The sequence below is a fragment of the Eubalaena glacialis genome, chromosome 13, assembly GCF_028564815.1.
Source record: "Eubalaena glacialis isolate mEubGla1 chromosome 13, mEubGla1.1.hap2.+ XY, whole genome shotgun sequence".
Taxonomy (NCBI): Eukaryota; Metazoa; Chordata; class Mammalia; order Artiodactyla; family Balaenidae; genus Eubalaena; species Eubalaena glacialis.
The window spans coordinates 6,903,688-6,924,251 of NC_083728.1; positions in this window are offsets into that span (position 1 = coordinate 6,903,688).

Below are 20,564 nucleotides of genomic sequence, written 5' to 3' on the forward strand. Positions count from 1 at the left end.
GCTGCCGTGAGGAAATTCAAACAATACAGCACGAAGTAGCCGTTCAAACCGAGCCATGTGCCAAGGTGGTGGCACTGGCGACCAAGTGAATGGTACAGGCCAGCGGTTTCAGTAGTTTTTTGCTTGCACGCCACCCAAAAGCATTTTGAAAAACGGTGAATTCCCCTCGCACATTTTGAGGTTGACATTCATAATTTTTCTTCGTAAGTGTAAATGGTTACAAAGAATATTCCTTCTGGCATATTATAAATATTGATGTTCTAAAATAGAAATGTTACATGTTTTAAAAAATTGTACCTAATGGAATCTAAACACCGTAACAATTTGATACCCACCATGATTTATTTAAAAATGGATGAACCAATTCTTTAAGGTTTTACCTTGTCCCTTTTTCTCCTTGAACTTACAATCTTTCTTTTCATTTCCACAGAGTTTTATTGTAATGAAATATTTTTTATGCTTCAGAAAGTTTATTGATTATCATAGTTCTCTGCAAGCAGACTTATATATACACTGAAGAAAATCATGGTCTGTTAGCACCCTAAGGATTTTAGGGCTTAAAAAAAATTCTAGATTGAATTTGCAATTTAATTAGTATTAATATAATTGGTCCACATAACACAAATTCCTTTTAAAATATGAGAACTAATTATTGTGCATAAAAACTAACATTTTATTGGACTGCATCTCTTAATAAGATGGATAGGGCTTTTTAGAAAGGCTGTTTAGAAGGAGGAAATTACTTATTACTATAATGATACAGAGTTCAGCATTAATTCTGTGCTTAGTTTTCATTTTTTATAGATGTAAGTTCTGAGAAGACTTGTTCACACTGCATGGATGGAAATGAAAGCATTTTGTTACAGCAATGTCACTCAATTATTTAAACTCCTGAGTTATATGCCAAAAATCACATGTTGGTTTGTCAGAAAATTTATTTTTAATGATCTGTGAGCTGACAACTCAATTAAGTCCTGCTGTAATATTGTTGAAAGCAGAGAGTTGGAAGCTACTGGACTCGGGGAAGGATTTATCCCCAGACTTTTGGGTCCCTTGTTTTCTCAACACTTGCTCCAGTATTTAGAATGTTCTTTTTTTGTGTGATGCCCCTGATGGTTTGGACATGGGGATGCTGCACCAGAGTGAAATTCAGGGTGGGGAGATGTGGGCTTTTCTTTTTGTAGAGTGGGAGAAGAGTGGTTAAGACAGGCAAGGTAGGAGAGGGGGTGAGCGGGTCGCTCAGAGCACTCCTGGGCGGGCACCAGGAATGTGTTCAGATCCAGGTTTGGAAAGACCACCCGTGACATTTGAGAGCTTGGAAGTGGATTCTTTTAAAACTCTCCTCTAAGGCTGACCCCAGGGTTTTTGAGGTGCTCAGATCCTAGTTTGATCCCTGTTAGAGACCATGTCGGGTCAGGGCTGGGAAGATCACGGTCAGTGGGGGGCTTAGGATATTTGTCAGGGTAGCTGGGCTTTGCAGAACCCATGTAAAAGGGGTGCATTTTGACAGTGGGGAGAGGGAGAAAAGGAATAGGTTAGAAACATGGGCTTTGGAGTTAAGAGCTCAGTTCAAATCCTGGCGCCACCCAGTGGGTATAGACTTTTGGGAGTTCTTTGCATTTATCAGCCTCTGTTGCTCATGTGCAAACTAGGGGAAAAAGATGGTCCCTGTCCTCAGCAACATCCTTTCATCCTAAGGGAGGGGACTTTTGGCTGCACTGGGGCAAGGAGTCCATGGGGCCAAGGGGGCAGGTCCACCCCAGCCCATGCCCTCTCTTTTGTACCACCCTGGGGTACCAGGACCCTTGGTACCAGAGAATCCCCAGGGTTCCCTGGTCACAAGTCCCCAGGTCTTCTCACAGGGCCTGCATGTGTCTCTCCCCGGGTCCACCCTCCCTGGGTGCCATCAGTGGGTACCCCATCAACCTGAGGGGTGGCCAAGGCCCTTTGGGGTACAAGATTGAGTCTAGGAAGGGAAGAAGGGTGGCCAGGACCAGGGGTATTGTCAGTGGTGTTGGGAGCTGGGGCACCTCGAGGGCAGCAGATTCTAGGCCTGGGCAGAAGGAAGTCAGGAGAAACCTTATGGCTTCCATGTTGGGTGCCCTTTATAGGTACCCAGGTGGTACCAGTGGGGCTGGGAGAGCAGATGAGCCTTGGTGGAGGATGAAAGACCTCCCTTCTCAAAAAGAGGAAAAGAAAATGGTGTCTATGGGTTGCACGTGTGATTAGTTGAGGGAGCCAGATGGCAGCCCAGCGAGGGAGGGAGAAATTCTTTGTAATGCACTTGCCTGTTCCCAGGCCTGCTCCAGAGCAAATCACAGTCTTTGGTAGAAAATGAAATTTATTTCAAATTTGTCCATGTCCGCGATTGTTTGGATGAACTGTTGCTTTACGTGTGTTTTGTTTTGTTTTTCCATTTTGTTGTTAGGTGGATATATTTGTCAAGGTAGGAGGATAGAACATATTTATTTAACAATTTATTACCTTGATTTATAACTTAAATACTGAGACTTATAGTATGTGGACCTTAATTTGGACTCTTGCCTTAGGTCATGCCAGTGTTAGGGTCAGAGCTATCACTGGTGCAATAAATAATTTCTTAAAAAAAAAAAAGAAGAGGAGGAGGTAGGCAGGTTATATTAAAATATAAGTCATTCCCAAATGGTGGCTCTTCTCACGCGCTGGTGCCCGATCATTCACCACCGACCAGGGAGAGCGGGCCAGGCCCCTCTGGGTCTCAACCTTGGCAACACCCTGGAACCAGGGGACAGCGTTACAGAATACTGATGCCTGGGTCCGCCCCACCCACAGAGGTTGTGTCTGGGGTAAAGCCAGGGCATCTGGATATTTAAGAGCAGCCCAGGTTATTACAGTATATAGTCAGGGCTGGGAACCAGGGGGCTAGAGGAACCCTCCATTAGCTTCAGACAAGCTGGGTAGAGGTTTATTTTCTTTGGCTGGGTTGTGTTATGCCTGGTGAGAAAAATAGGACTAAATGATTCTCTTAGACCTTGGACTTTCTGACTATTGCAATGACCTTTTGGATAACTGCCTACTAGCTGTGCTGCCAGGTGTTAATGAATCTCTCCGTACCTCAGTTTGCCCATCTATACAGTGGGCATGATAATAGTTTCTTACCTTTTAGAGTTGTCCTGGGGATTAATAAGAGAATTTTAAAAGAGTTGCTGGCATTGATCAAGGGCTCCATGGACGCTTTATAAATAAGAGACAATTTGTTCCAAATGCACTCAGCGTGAGTCATTTCTTTGTGGACAACCGGTCAGTGATAGATCCCCAGGGCCTTGATTCATGGACCCAGGCTCCTTTAGCAAACTTCTTTAGCAGAGGTACACATGGTGGCTTGATTTATTTCTGGACATTTTTCCGTGAGAAAACAAGCAGGCGGCACAGCTCAGTCTGTACCAACTCGATGATGATGGATATAAAAGGAGCATTAGGGAGCAGAACAACATATAATTAGACAGAGAGGCAATGCTGTTGGACTTAGCATCAGCTTTTACAGAGCTTTTATTTTCCTGTCTATTTGCCAACCTATTTTAAACTACTACCTTTTGGGAGTCTGTTGTTTTGGGTGGTGATGATGGGGTTGAAATATCGGGAATAATACAGTGTCTGTGTCAACATGAGGGATGCTGTATCTCCTGAAGCCAGGGCCAGCTTCATGGGCAGCTGTCCAGATCCCATGTTCAGAGGGGCTCTGCACTCACTTTAATGCCCTGCTGTCACCATCTTGAAACTCTTTAATAATTCCGTCTTTGAGCTTTCGTTTTGCAAGTGAAGTCTGATGGGACAATCACACGTCTATGAGTAGAGGAGACACATATAATGTGCATAGCAGCTGCAGTTCCTAGCTGCCCCATTTGAACACAGCTTCCACGATGCCCTATGAATTCCAGCGGACCCAGTGCACGGGAATTCAGCACGACTCAGAGTACAAGATAAGCAGCGTGCATCTAAATAGGCAGGGACACTGACATCCTTGAGGCCAATTTTTCTATTCAAACCAGAACCCGCTTTGAAGGCAGAAGGAAGACAGTGTTGTTCTAAGAAACACAAATGACCAAGTGATCCTGTCTTATCCTTTTTCACTTCCCTGTATGAGCCGACCATTCTTTTTATGAAGAATTAACAAAATTTTCTCATGGGCTCCAGATGGGTCTACCCTTTAAAATTTTTTCTAAAAATAAAAATTATATACTAACATTTCCTTTGGTATACTATTAGAAACTAGATTGTAGCTGTGTTGAACTTAATTTTTTCATATATAGTTTTCTTAATTGTCTCAATTTTTGCTTGCAAGCAACTATATGTGTACAAATTATTTGTTTCCTCTACATCTTGAAATCTTGGTTATTTCTCTCCTTTGAGACACATTTGTTTTTGAAGAATTACTGAAAAGCACCCTATGATTTTCACTATGATTTTTTTCTTCATGACACCAAGACAGCTACTACCTGGAGGAATTTTAAAATTAGATAAAAATATGCTGCCTAATTAGAATGCAGTATAGGTTTAGTGTCATTACTGGTTTTGAATCATCTGGAAGGAAGGATTTTTGGATGAATTAAGCTGCATGTTTTACCTTTGGGCTGATCATGTCAACTTTGCTGCCATTTAGTTTGATATGATGTCTAGCATATCTAATTTCAACACCTGAAAGTTTAAGGCACTTAACTAGAAAGAAAAATGATATTTCATCTGCATCTACAGGCTTTTTCAGATGGGGGAATATATATGGTAAACAATGTTTACCAAAGAAAGAATGAAAAATTCCAAGGATGTATTCCTCAATTAGGCTCTAATGATCACTTTCCTTTTCTAATTCATCTGTGAGATTTTTCCTGGATTTGAGCACTTTGTTTAAAAATTTTTTAAAAAGACCCGTGTTGTGCTAAAAAAAAAAAAAAAAGAAAAGAAAAGAAAAAGAAAAAGAAAATGATGCTACAGGAGGAAAGAGAAGGATGAGAGTGCCCCAGAGATCCTTTCCTTTCTGTCTTCCTTATGCATCAGTAGCTGAAGGTAGACAGTGTTGGTAGAATGTGCATTTATCAAAAAGTGAAATAAAAACAGCCAAGCTAGTTTTGTGCAGTGTTTCTGCTGTTCTGGTAAGGATGAATTGCATATGCCCATATGAACTACAAAATACAAATTGTGTAATTCTGGTAATTCTACAGAGGAGTTAAATGCCCTTTCATTTGCATTTAAACTGGCATTGCATAGCATAAACAGTGAAATTCATGCTCATAATTTAAAATTGTAATTTTTCCTTACTTAGGACATTACGTAGCAAATAAAAGATACCATGATAAGTTGAGAGACCACGGAAAAAAGGAAAAAACTTTATGTTTTAGTACCTTTAACAGCATTTCCCCCCTACTCTTTGAAAAAGGCACCTCACTGGGCCCTGCAAATGACATAGCTGGCCCTATTTGAATTATTATGCTAAAAAATGTCAGTAATTGGGGGTTGTCTTTCTGCACTGGCTTCAGAATTGTTAAGCTCCTCTGAAGCAGCTGTGCAAAACAGGGTACTGAGTGAGGGCTTTTAGAAGTGTCTTATGGTGAACATCTGCCTTCTCGGCATCCATTTCTCCAGTTTTCAGTTTTCTTTTGGCAGTCTTCCCTCCACTCTCCCACCATGTGCTTGGGTAGCTCATAACTCAACCAGTGGCCCACCACCCAGAGGGAGGTCAATCACCACATCATAATCTCTTGACCTTAGTGATTGGTTCAGGGATGACATGTGACCCAATCAGAGCCAATCAAATGCAAGGAGGCTTGGGATGGGAATCCTGGGAAGGAGACTCTCATTCATACTTGAATCTGGAAGCCAATTGGCTACAGGCTGCTGCCATCTTACCACCAGGTGTAACCGGCCCTCACAGGGTCCACTGTGACCTAGAAGGCATTTTTGGTTGACCTGTATAGTATTTTAAAAATTGGGCAATTTCACCTAAACATCTGGATTTCTGAGATCCCCAGGAAAATCAGATTATCAGGCAACTCTGGTCCTAAAATTCCCATATGACAGCTCTTGGTGCTGAATAGCAACTCTCTTCTTTAGATGGACCACGTGGCCTGCAGTTTGCCACACTCTCACCACTCCCTTTTGCCTTATACCCTGCGGATTTCACTCATTTACATGCCCTCCTGGGCCCTGAAGCCATTTGACTTCATAGCTCCTGGTCTAAGCCCATGAAGAAGAATGGGGTTTGAGGAGAGAAGGAAAGCTGATAGGAGAGGTGTTAAAAGAGATGGGAGCATTTCCCCAGGTATAAGAAGGAATGCCATAGGCTGGGGCAGGAGGAAGAAATCCTTGGGTCTCAGTGGGATCCTGTGTGGAATCCTGAGCCGTGTACCCTGGAAAACCCCCAAATATGGCAGGACCTTTCAGCAGGTCTTAGGGAGGATGGCCATTTTTACCGCAGGGGGAGCACATCCCAGGCAGGGGCCATGGGCATCACCAGAGGTGCCTGGTGCGGCCCTTGGCATGGAAGAAGCAGAGTGAGTGAATCTGAAGGCAGTGAATACCAGGAATGGTCTTCTTGGCTGCACCTACTCTGGATAGATGGCCAGATTCTGGGCAGCTTCCCAATTGGTGCTAGAAGGTTCTTAGCATCTGTGCACCACCCTGAAGGAGCAGGTAATTGTGGTTAATGGTAGTGATTTTAGTGAAACACTAAGAATAAGCAGGGCTGAATTTTTTACCAGCCCAGCAGAATGAGGGCTTGGATTCAAAAATCAATGCAACTAAATAAAGATGTACAATGTGTTTTGCATATCTGAGTTTTTGGAGAGGGGAGAGTCACCCTAGAAATGAAAACAATCTCTTTCTGGCCCAGGCTTGAGCATCAAACAGACTTGTGCTGAGATCTCAGCTCTTCCAGTAACTGGCTATACAGCATGAGTTGATTTTTAATTGTTCTGTGGCTCGGTCTCCTCATTTGTAATCTGGAGTTTGGAACTCCCAGCATGTGGTAATTCTGAGGATTGAATGACACGGTGAGGCTGAAAGCTCTTAGCTTTCAGTTGGGAGTCTGGCACACAGACACCCAACACTCAGGACTAGTTTCCTCCTAGTCCTGTTTATACACATATTTTTATATCTTTAAACTTTAAAAATAGAAGTTACGTATATTTCAGGTGTATAACATGATGTGTTGATATACAAATACACTGTGAAACAATGATTACAGTCAAGCTAGTATGTATCCGTCATCTCACATAATAACAATTTTGTTGTGTGGTGAAAACACTTAAGATCTACTCTTTGCAGATTTCAAGTATATAATATGGTGTTATTAACTACGGTAACCACGCTGTCCATTAGATCTCTAGAACTTATTCATTCTACATAACTGAAACTTTGTACCCTCTGACCAACATCTCCTTGTTTTCCCCAAACCATAGCCCCTAGAAGCCCCCATTCTACTCTCTTCTTTTATGAGTTTGACTATTTTAGATCCCACATATAAATGAGGTCATACAGTATCTGTCTTTCTGTGTCTGGCTTATTTCATTTAGCATAATGCCCTCAAGGTCCATCCATGTTGTTGCAAATGGTAGGATTTCCTTCTTTTTAAAGGCTGAATAATACTCTGTTGCCATATATACATTCTTACGAAGTAATTGTCTCACAGTTACATTTTCGCAGTTTGCATGTTTCCATTTAGTTTATGAATTTTCAGTGTTGCTGTACAGTCTTCATTATTTTCACAATTAATATTTGCACAGTGTTTCTCTGAATGGAAAATAATAATTAAGTGACTGAATCACTCCTTAGTCTTTAAGCAATGAGCAAGGCACTTCAAATGTACCGTCTCATTTAATCTTCTTTAAAATAATATTGTGTGGGACTTCCTTGGTGGCGCAGTGGTTAAGAATCCGCCTGCCAATTCAGGGGACACGGGTTAGAGCCCTGGTCCGGGAAGATCCCACATGCCACGGAGCAGCTGAGCCCGTGCGCCACAACTACGGAGCCTGTGCTCTAGAGCCCACGAGCCACAACTACTGAGCCCATGTGCCACAACTACTGAAGCCCGCGCGCCTACAGCCCGTGCTCCGCAACAAGAGAAACCACCACAATGAGAAGCCTGCGAACTGCAACGAAGAGTAGCCCCTGCTCGCCACAACTAGAGAAAGCCCGCAGCAACGAAGACCCAATGCAGCCAAAAATAATAAATAAATTAAAAAAATATATATATATATAAAAAAATACTATTGTGTCAGTTTCATGGTATTTATTTTTGGAGTTACTGTCTTTTTGGCATTTTAGAGAGGTTATTCTGCTGACATTTCTTTAGCACTTCTGCATTTCTGGTTCATCTCCCTTTGGCAGGCAACTGTGCCTTGCTGGAATTTAATAACACTGCTCGTTCTTTATATATTTATTTACATCCTCTCATGATGTACATGGCTGGGCGTTTCTACTACTCACCAATGTATGGTTCTCCTCTACTTCTGCACACACAGGAGGGTTGTATTCCTCTGTCCCCTTGAAGTTAAGTATGGTTATCTGACTTGCTTTGACCAATGAAATGTGAGCAGAAGTCGTAGTTGTCACTTAGAAGGTGAAAGTATTCAATTGCTGGTCCTCAACTCTCCAATTCGTGATTGTAGAGTCCTATGTGGATATGGACGGATGCAGCCTACAGTTCTGGGACTGCATCAAACAGACTTGTGTTGTGGACTGCTGCCCTGGAGAGGATTGTCTGGACTGTGGTGGACTTTGGTCAATCATGAAATGAATTTCTGATGTGTAACGACACTGAGAATTTGGGATTGCTTGTTTCTGCCACAAAATCCAGCATACCCTAATGAATACAGCAAGTGGTACTGTTCTTGCATTTTTAGGAATGGATACCATTTTCTGTGAAAAATGTTTAAGTTTAAAAAGATATCCTCTTAAAAAAGTTGTCAATTTTTGGACAAGTTGTAAACTGATCTGGTAATCACCGTGAGGGTGATACAGAAATGACTGCGATTTGGAAAAGGCAGGTTTAATGTATAATAGCTGAAAGTACAGAATGCCTGAGGAAGTCTTGCCTCTAGGGGAGATGTGGATGGTCTTCAACTTGTTTTTGATATTGTGCTGAAACTGGATGGGGTTTTTCGGAGGCAGTTGGTGTAAATAATGATGGGAGAAAAGTGGCTGAGTCTGGTTAGAGGTTCAAGGAAGAAGAAGAAGCTGAAGGTGAAGTCTGATGTAATGTGATTTTATTGAAAATACTGAGGAGAAGGGTTACATGGATGGGCAGAGATATAAATATGACTGTCTTGGCAAATGCTTCCAGACGGTCATCCACTGGACTTTTCTCTTACCCTACAAAATTGTGCTTGATGTAGTTTCTTTAAACATACACTTGGATGCAGGGAGAAACCATTCTTCAAAATGGCGGCCTCAATATGTCAGAATCAGGAAGGGTCTTGGCACTGGACTGTTGGAACTGAACATGACTGTGGTGACACATGTAAGCTTACTTAATCAGAAAGTGAAGAGTTATCCAAACATTCTGCATATAGGCAACGTGGGAAGATTTTAAACAAAAGGACCTGTCAGCGTTTCTGCTCTTTTCCCCTTGCCCAATAATTGTTTTGGGTGAATCATTCCCACTTGCTCAAGTTTTAGCCAAGTTGCCTTAGGTAATTTTTACATAATATTTATAAAACCTTCCTGTAATTGTGACTCATGGTCATGCTTCTACTTAGAATTTTGTTAAAGCTGAGCATTTCAGGGACAAAAATGCCTGAGTGATGTTGAAGCCTTTCAGAGAATTCAGTTAGCAGAGGCAGGATGGTCAAGGCCATCATTTGCTGCAAATGCCCTTAGTCACTGAAGCTCCAGTGACAAAGATGCTAATTACATTTTTTAATATTGCCCGTTCATTTTTTGGGAATTAAAAAGCAATAAATACTGTATAGCACAGGGAACTCTACTCAATACTCTGTAATGGCCTGTATGGGAAAAGAATCTAAAAAAGAGTGGTTATATATATATGTATATGTATAACTGATTCAGGTATGCTTTGCTGTATACCTGAAACTAACACAACATTATAAATCAACTATACTCCAATAAAATGAAAAAAAAAAAGCAATAACATGTACATGCTTATCAAAATATTCAAATATTGCCCAAATGTATAAAGCAAAAAGTGCAAGTTTTCTTACATTTTACAGTTACGGTTTTTCTAAAGTAATGTATAATCAATATGGAAAATACACAGAAGCATTTTGTAAAAACAGATTCTCAACTTTTTTTCCTATATATTTACACTTAAAAAAAAGTAGTATCATAAAATGGCCCTGTACATGGATCGCCGTTTTTCAGATAAAGACATTTGGGCTTAACTTACCCAAGGCACACAGCCTACAAGTGACCTGGCTGGGATTTGAACCCAGATTTGTGTGATTTCAAAGCCCATGTCCCTGACAACCAGCCAAACTGTTGCCCTTTGCATGTCAACCAACAGATACACCCCATTTTTAAAGGCTGCAGCGAATTGCCTGATATAAAAATTGCCACAAATTAAAACCACAATGAGATGCCACTTCACACCTGTCAGAATGGCTGTCATCAAAAAGACAACAAATAACAAGTGTTGGCAGGGGTGTGGAGAAAAGGGACCCTCGTGTGCTGTTGATGGGAATATAAATTGGTACAGCCATTACGGAAAACACTATAGAGGTTCCTCAAAATATTATAAATAGAGCTACCATATGGTCCAGTAATCGCACTTCTAGATATTTATCCAGAGGAATTGAAATCAAAATCTCAGAGAGATCTGCACTCCCATGTTCACTGCAGCCTTATTCACAATAGCCAAGATATGGAAACAACCTGAATGTCCATTGAAAGGTGAATGGATAAAGAAAATGAAGAAAATGTGATATACATACATATATAATTATATTATGTAAATAATATATACATTTACATATTATATAAGTTATTGATATAATACATATAATATATTTATTATACAGGATATTTGAAAATGGAAAATCATTCAGCCTTAAAAAAGAAGGAAATCCTACCGTTTACAACAACATGAATGGTCCTGGAAGCCAGACACAGAAAGACAAATACTGTATGATCTTATTTATATGTGTGATCTAAAATAGTCAAACTCATAGAAGCAGATAGTAGAATGGTGTTTGCCAGGGGCTGGGGAGAGGAGGAAGAGGAGAGATGTTGGTCAAAAGGTACAAAGTTTCAGTTATACAGGGTAAGTTCTGGAGATCTAATGTACAGCATGGTGCCTGGAGCTAACAGTATGTATTGTACATATAAAATTGGCTACAGGGTAGATCTTATATTAAGTGTTCTTATCACACACACAATAATAATGATAAAGGGGTACGAGGGAACTTTGGGAGGTGGTGGAAATGTTAACGGCCTTGATGATAGTGATGGTTTCATGGTCATATACTTATCCCCAAACTCATAGAGTTGTATACATTCCATACGTATGGTGTTCCAAATGTCAGTCATAACTCAATAAAGTAGTTTTAAAAAGTAAAATAAAAATCTCACTTGTTGATAGTTTTTAGATTAACTGAAGGGAATGTGTGAAGTCTTACTATGTTCTGATGCCGAGTGTTCAAGACAAGACGGCATCTTAGCCACTGCCAAGAAAGGGGCCTCAGTTATCCCACAGAGCCCTGGAGGCTACATAGCGGTGACAACTTGCATTGTGAAATTCGTGTTGGAGAGTGTGGTTTGTGACCACCTGATTCGGTTAGACACACACATATATATGTACACACACACACACTTTAGAAATCATGAGTTCCTATCAATACCTCAAATTCCAGTTCACCCCACATAGTTTGTCCTTGCCTCCCCTCATTCTGTATTTATACCTCAAACTGGACAATTTCCAGAGTGAAAGAGGGTGCTATTGATAATTACCCTGGTGCAGGAGACAAAACTGAGATGGTCCTAGAGAAATTGGGGTATGTGGTCACCTTAGTTCACTGTTCAAGCCCTGCTTTGGCCATTCACATTCCCCATAACCTTGTTAAAGTCCCTCAGATATTGCTCAGGTTCTGTCTCCTTTTCTTTATTTTTTAAAAATAAATTTATTTATTTATTTTTGGCTGCGTTGGGTCTTTGTTGCTGCACATGGGCTTTCTCTAGTTGTGGTGAGCGGGGACTACCCTTCATTGCGGTGCGCGGGCTTGTCATTGTGGTGGCTTCTCTTGTTGCAGAGTACGGGCTCTAGGCGCGCGGGCTTCAGTAGTTGTGGCACGTGGGCTCAGTAGTTGTGGCTCGCGGGCTCTAGAGCGCAGGTTCAGTAGTTGTGGCGCACGGGCTTATTAGTTGCTCCGCAGCATGTGGGATCTTCCTGGACCAGGGCTCGAACCTGTGTTCCCTGTATTGACAGGCGGATTCTTAACCACTGCGCCACCAGGGAAATCTCTCCTTCTCTTTAAAATGGGAGTAATATCCTGCCCATTGTAATTCATTTGTGGAGGCACAGGCAAGAAACATGTACATGGCTCTTTTAAAACTTACCTTTTGCAAAAGTATGCACAAATATTGGGAACTGTCATCCTCTCTCTCCTGGACCACTGTTGTAGCCGCCCTAGTGGTCTCCCTGCTCTTGTTCCTCCTACAATCCATTCTCCTGGAGGTTTTTAATAAAACCCTCCAGTGGCTTCTCATTGCTCTTGGAATGTCACCGAATCCCTTTCCATCATCTGCATGACTCTGCACCATGGCCTCTGATCCCCCTCTGGGGCCACACCCACCATATGCCCTCTCTCTTCCCTGTGCACCAGCCCCACTGGCCTCCTCTTCCTTCCATGCCAAGGTCTTTTTCACATCAGGATCTTTGCATGACTGCCTCCTTCCCTTCTCTTGGGTCTTATCTTAGCCGTCACTTGCTCAGAAAGGCCCTTCCTGACCCCCTAACAAGTGGTGCCTTGGAGTTTGTTTATACTGGTTCAGGAGCGGCAATTGTTCAATTTTCAAGAATGTTGCAAGCTGTGCGTCAAATATAACCATCATTCAAAATAAAGTTATGTAAACTTATGATTAAGTTGCATTAAAAACAAAGATAATAGGGACTTCCCTGGTGGCGCAGTGGTTAAGAATCTGCCTGCCAATGCAGGGGATACGAGTTTGATCCCTGGTCCAGGAAGATCCCACATGCCACGGAGCAGCTGAAACCGTGTGCCACAACTACTGAGCCTACGCTCTAGAGCCCATGAGCCACAACTACTGAGCCCGTGTGCCACAACTACTGAAGCTCGCACACCTAGATCCCGTGTTCTGCAACAAGAGAAGCCACTGCAATGAGAAGCCTGTGCACCGCAATGAAGAGTAGCCCCCGCTCACCGCAACTAGAGAAAGCCCGCGTGCAGCAGTGAAGACCCAACGTAGCCAAAACAAACAAACAAAAAACAAAGAGAATACTCAAGACAATGCTTCCTAATTATTTTACTATATTTTAGTATTGTCTGTGCTCTTGAAGTTACGTGCATCTGCTCTCTCTGTATGGTACAAAACCCATATGATGGTTTTCTAATGCTGCACATCTCTTCCGAAGTCCATGTTCCATGATATCATGTTGGTAGCTTGAAATCAGCCATGGTAGGAGTATTTACACAAAAGAAATGGGCAAATGCTCTAAATCAGGGCATCCCCCCTCCCCAAGAGAGCTGGTTGTTAAACATATTCCAGCACACCACTGCCCTCACTCCATTCACTTTCAATGATATCAACTGCTTTATTTCCAGCATAACTCTTGTCACAATATCTTCTTTATTTATTTGGTTGTATGAGATCCATGAGAGCAGGGCCCTTCTCTATCTTCTACTCCCTGCACCTAGCATAGTAACTGGGATGGGCAGACGCTCAACAAATTATTTGTTTGATGAAGGAACAAAGAGTTACATGTAATAAAAGCTAAAAGCATCTAGGAGACCTTGATCACCAGTGCCTGGTGGAGTCTTCAGGCTTCCTGTAGGAGGGGACATTTCAACCAAAAAGTTAGTCTTAATTAAGAAGAAGGGAACTGTTCACAGCCTAAAACCACCTCCAAGATTTCAGGGGAACTTGAGTCCTACTGGGAAACTCAGACTGTTTGAAAAGGTAGCTTGGTTTTCAAGGGAGATTTGATTTTTTTACCACCTCTCTCAAGAGGTATTCGATGTGGTAAGCTGTAGGATTTTCATCTTCCATTAAAGCACAAATGCCAATAACTATAAATAGAAATGCTTTTTAAAACATGGCCTTTTTATGTACCTACTGTGATGTCATTTTGTTTTATAGTACATAAAAGCACTTTGTCCATTTCATTTGAAATGTTAAGGAACACTCCAGGGGTTGCTAAATAAGTCATTTAACTTGCTTCTTGCAGGGTTTGTAGCCACAAATGTGGCACTTAATAGATGTTTTGATCAGTGGTTATAAAAGAAAACATGTTAATAACTGTTTGTGATACATCAGCAGAGTGGAGGCATTTTTGCCTTAAAACTATGAAGTTATTCTCAACTGTTTACCCCATGCCCTGCTGTGTGGGAAAACCAGAGGCTTTGGTTGCAGATAGATCCAGATTCAAAGCCTATCTCCAATTTACTGTGTGGCCCTGGGAAATGTACTGAAGCTCTCAGAGCCTCAGTTTTCTCACCTACTGAGGGTGGGAAGTAACAACTATTGTGCAGAATTGTGGGGATTTGCTGAGATACGTTACCAAGCCCAAGTTCGTACTGCTCGTGGCACGACAGGTCAATAAATTAAGAGACAAGTTGTTGGGGTGAGGAATAACGACTTTATTCAGAAAGTCAGCAGACCGAGAAGAGGGTGGACTCATGTACCAAAGAACCATCTCACCCAAGTTAGAATTCTGGCTTCTTTTATATTAAAAGAAGAGGGAATAAAGTCAAGCATTTCCTGGTTCCAGTCAGCCTCTGGAGGGGATGTGTTAATTTCTTCCTTCCTGCAGTCATTCACAGGTGGGCCTAATCAGGATGTTTCCTGTGAGCTAAATGAAGGTATTATTTTTTTTTTTTTGGCCAGGCGGCATGTGGGATCTTAGTTCCCCAACCAGGGATCAAACCCGCACCCCCTGCATTGGAAGTGCAGAGTCTTAACCGCTGGACCACCAGGGAAGTCCCTAAACAAAGGTATTTCAGCTTAATGCTCATTACCTGGGAAGCAGAGTTCCCATAGAAGGGCCATTATGTATAATTTAAGCTTATAGGCCACATCCCTTTAATGATTATCTTGTAATAGAATACGAAGTTTCTCCCCTATTACAGATATTACACTTAAAGCTTCCAATCCAGTGTCCAAAGATTCCCTTTTACATTTCCCTCTTCTCTTTAAGGGCATCAGCTCTTGCTGTGTTACTGGTCTTCTGCTGTGTCATTGTCTGGTGACAGGAAATGTGTGTTATAAAAGTGTCTTGTTCCTATGCTCCCCAAGGGCCCTGAAAAAGATGGTCAGGCAGAGGAGTTCTGAGTTTTCTCCTGCTGGATAAGTTTGCCTTGGTTCCGCTGGTCCTTTATTCATTTCAACAATTTCTATTGCGTGCCTGTTCTGGGCACCTGGGCCAGGCTCTGTACTGGGGTCTGGGCTACAGTGGGAACAGGGCACCCAGGTTGGTTCTCAGGCGTGTGTCAGCTAGGGTTCCTGGTCGCCGGGCTGCATATCTTCTGTTTCCCCTTCGTATCCATCTTCACCTCTCTCCACCTGTCCTGGAAGGCTGACCGCATCACAGACTCCCTCGGTGTTTGGCATCTGGTTGGACTCAGCCACTGGGCCACTGGTGAGAGCTCAGAGGGAGGGAGATGAGTGAGGTTGGGGGGATGAATTCTTCTGGCTGCCTCCCCCGCCCGGATAGAAGGCCACAGCTCTTTCTAAATCGTCTTTCTGTAACTTCTCTCCGCTACTTTTTTTTTTTTAACATCTTTATTGGAGTATAATTGCTTTACAATGGTGTGTTAGTTTCTGCTTTATAACAAAGTGAATCAGTTATACCTCTCTCCTCTACTTTTAACCGTTTGATCTTCATCGCCTTTTTGGGTTTAGGGCCTTGAGTTACTGCACCATCCCTTGTGCTTTCCTAACATCTACACTTTTGAATAAAACCTTTTCGAGTAAATCCTATTTGAGTCATCTTAATTTGAAAGGTCCATCTGTTTTCTGCTGGGGGCCTGATTCAGTTGCGAATAATAAACATCCACATTAGCTCTGATGTGCATTATGAAGGGAGAATTTCAAACATTCAAAGCATTCATTGGGTTTCTGTTCTGTATAAAATCCATGATGGTGTTTCTTGAGGGATGAATTACAGCTAAAGATTTCTCCACGTTGATTACATCCAAAAGGATTTTTTCCAGTATGAAATCTCTGACGTGCCGTGAAGTGTGTTTTTTTTTTTTTTTTTGAAAAAGGTTTCCTGTGGTGATTACGTTCATAAGGCTTCCCCCCTGTATGAATTCCATGACACTGATGACATGTGACTTCTGGCTCTAGGATTCCCACTTTGATGGTGCTCACAGGGTTTCTCACTCTGGTACAGATTCCTGTTTGGGGTAAGAGATGAGCTATCATTGATCTTTTTCCTCTCTCAGATTCATTACTTACAGAGCGGTTGTCTCCACCAGGAATTCCAGAGTGTATGATGGAGTTTGACTTTTGGCCAAAGCTCTCACACAGTGGTTACATTCAGGGTTTTACTCTAACCTGGATGCTCTGGGGCAGAACCATCTTCCATCTTTGTTACAATCAGATGACTTCATCCATGTACAATTTCCCTCATGATCAGCCAAGTCTGGGTTATGGTTAAAATTCGTTCTAAGTGCGTCACATTGATGGGAGTTTTATTTCTTGGAGAAGTAAGTGTGGAGGTTAAACCAACATGTTTTCCAGCCTTGTCACCTTGGTCTGGGTTTTCCTGTAAGAGGACATCCCTTGTGTGAAAAAGCTCACCTGTTTTCCTGTTGCCTGTCCATCAGCTCATCATCTTGCCATATTTATTTTTTTTCTGAAAAAGAATATAATACGCTGTTCTTTGTGAGTCTTTCCACTTTACGAAGGAATAGACACATCTTCACAAATGTTTTGCTGTGGGGTTGCCTCCTTAGTTGCAGCCTACTCTTTCTATTACAGAAATCTCAAATACAGATCTTCTGTCTCTCAGGTTCTGGGAGGGAACCTGCGGGTTAGCACCTTCCTGGCATTTCTCCCTCCTTGGTCCACAGCTTTCCTCCTTGTTCCAACTTACAGATCACATCTGGTTTGCTGTCTTTTATTTATTTATTTTTTTGGCCGCACCTCTTGGCTTGTGGGATCTTCCCGGACCAGGGCTCGAACCCGTGTTCCCTGCATTGGCAGGTGGTTTCTTAACCACTGAGCCACCAGGGAAGTCCCTCCAGTTCAATTTTAACTTCAGATGAACAACTTATAACTTTTCAATGTAAGTCTATCCCAAATATTGAAAGAGATATATTTATAATAAAAACTATTCATCATTTGTCTTGCAGCCCTACTTAGGGAATGAGTGAAATGTATTATTTGCCAAATCTGGCAACCCTACCACCACAGCTATCTTATATCCAGGGACCCTTTCTCTCTCTTCCCTGCTCCTGAGTCTTTGTGGGGTCCTGAACCCATACACATGGCAGGTCTTTATAACTAAAATCCCAGGGAGAAGCGTTGTGTTATCAACCTTTTTTCTTCCAGAAAAGTCTAGAGCTTCTTATGCAATTGGTCCTCCTTCCCCCAAGCTCTGCATTGCAGAGGTCGGGGCACCTTGCTAGGTCCAAAGAAACCTACACTTCTTTGTTTTCTCCGGAGCCAGTGACACCTCCTTGCCTCCGTTGGTATAACTCAGGGGAACTTTAAAGAACAAAGAGTGTTTGTAACTTTCTATCTATGTAGAGAACCATTGACAGCCTCTCTTGCTGAAAAGAAATATTCACATATGCTCTGTCTGTGCCTGGGGAAAGTACCTGTTTGTACTAATAATTACAATTTCTAAAGCACCTACATTATGCCAGGCTGTGAAGTCAGGGACCACAGCACACAGTAATGATCACAGCAAGAAAGAGAATTAATATTCACTGACAGCTTACTGTGTGCCAGGTACCATTCCAAGTGCTTTAAATGTACTAATTATTTAATTTAATGCTTATTTCATTCCCTTCACACCCTTGGAAGTAGAAGCTATTTACTATCCCCCTTTTACAGATAAGAAAACGGAAGCACAGAGTAGGTAAGCAACCATAGCAAAGACAGGCAACTAGTGAATGGCCAAGCTCTCAATGACACAAGTTCTAAGGATCAACTGCTGATTGAAAACTGGTCTAGGAAGTACATACACATCATCCTTTGTAAAGAGCTTGTGTTACAGATTTTGATCATGGAGGATTTAGATCTTGAGTCTACTGCCCACTGACTGGGCATCATCCAAACATCACCCAGGGTGGATGCAGTAAGCATCATTGCTTGTTGGAAACTGACACTGTGCCAGTCACTGTACTAAACATATTTATACAGATCTGAAACGATGACATCCTTTCCTCCTTTAATTTTATTTAATCTTCAAAACAGCGTAGAAATCATCCTTATTTCATCAGTGCTGACAGTGAGGCTCAGAGAGGTAAGTAACTTAGCCAGAGTCACACAGCTGGAAAGTGGCAAAGCCAAGGTGAGCACCCAGCTCTGAGCCGGGAGCCTGAGATGTTTCCACCACATCACAATAATGCGATTTGTTAAGATGGGGCTGGGAAAAAATATCTCAGTCATCTCATAATAAAAAATAAGCTGTTAAGGATTTGAAGGTTTAAACCATTTTTAAAAGGAAAAGCTAGCATTTGTTTAAAAAAGAAAATTACCGATCCTCAAAGTCTAAAATGTTTGCCTAATATCCAAGAACAATTTTAAGAAGATGGACACACCTCTTTAAGGATAAATCGAAACTTTGGAAAAGAAAAAGACCAAAGTCTGTCTGACTGTACATTTCTGTGACTGGGTAATGATTAGATGTTCAGTACACCAAAAAAATTAATTAATTAAATTAAATGGGACAAGACGTGATTGTTGCTGCCTGGGGAAAAAATTCAGGTAATTATACATTCTCCACCCAAACAAAAGGTCAGGCTGTCCTACCCAGTGAAACTGTCACACAAACCATTAGCCATTAAGCCAGAGAAGTTCTGCCTTCAGTGTTTTGATCCATTTCAAAAGCTGCTCTGAGTGCCCAGTGCCTTCCTCTGCCACGTCCTTACATGCTGTGCAGGGAACAGACCCTAGGAGGATACAAACCAATGGAGCAGACGAGTCCTTTATGAGCAACGATGCTATGAGACACGTGGTCCCTTTGTCATTTGGAATCTGCAGCTTCTTCCTCCTGTCAGGTGTCCAAGGAGTTGCCCGAAGCAAAACTTTCCAACTGAAAGAGTTCTTGGAGATGGCTATAAGTGGGACTGGTCCTCCCTCCCTGACACCAATAAAAGTGTAGGTACTGGAGTATTTTCCAGGGGTGGTCTGGACTCCTGCTCATCCACGTAGCTGGGTCATTGAGCAGTGCATCTGGGACAGCATGCGTAGCATCTCATTTACTTGTCTATTCTTTTGCAGGTTTCTCTCTTTAAACAACTTTATTTAGATAAAACTTACATACCATAAAATTCACCCATGTTAAGTGTACAGTCACTGATTTTTAGTAATTTTGCTGAGTTGTTCAGTGCGCTGTTTTTACTCCTAACACTTCTGGCACCAAATAAGTAGGTTTTCTCCCCACACCGACCAGTTCTCCCACTCTCCGGACACCAACAGGGTGTCCTACAGTTCAATTAGGTTGTGACACTAAATCCCTGCAGTTCGTGCAGACCTCATAGACGACAGGGCTCAGTCCCACAAGACTGTCCTCATGTCAGACGTCCAGTCACAAGTCCCAGGTTGCTACCTGTACTTCTTACTGACGAGCTATAAATTGGGGCTTCCTGCAATATCCCCCTCAGGTGTGATAATTCACTAGAGGGACTCACAGAACTCAGCAAAATACTCTTACTGGTTTATTGTAAAGGGTACAACTCAGGAGCAGCCACATGGAAGAGGTGCTTGGGGCAAGGTGTGTGGGAGGGATGCTGAGCTTCCATGCCTTCTCTGGGAGCATCACCCTCCCAGCACCTTGGTGTGTTCCAGCCGGAAAGCTCCCTGGGCCCTTTCGTTCAGGGGTGTTTATGGAGGTTCCATTACGTAGTCGTGATTGAGTAAATCACTTGCCACAGGGGATGTAACTCACTCTTTAGTCCCTTTCTTCTCCCTGTAGGTGGGGGGGGGGGTTTGGCGCCGAAGGTTCCAACCTTCTAGTCCTGTCTTGGTCTCTTTGGCCACCAGCCCTGAAGCCATCTAGGGGCCCCCAACGTGAGTCATCCATTAACATACAAAGACCACACTTATCAACCCAGAGACTCCAAGGGTTTTAGGAGTCGTGTGCCAAGAACCAGGGACAAAGACCAAACGTTGATTTCTTATTATATCATATCCAGTAACACCAGAGTCCAGTTTTAGGGTATTTCTGT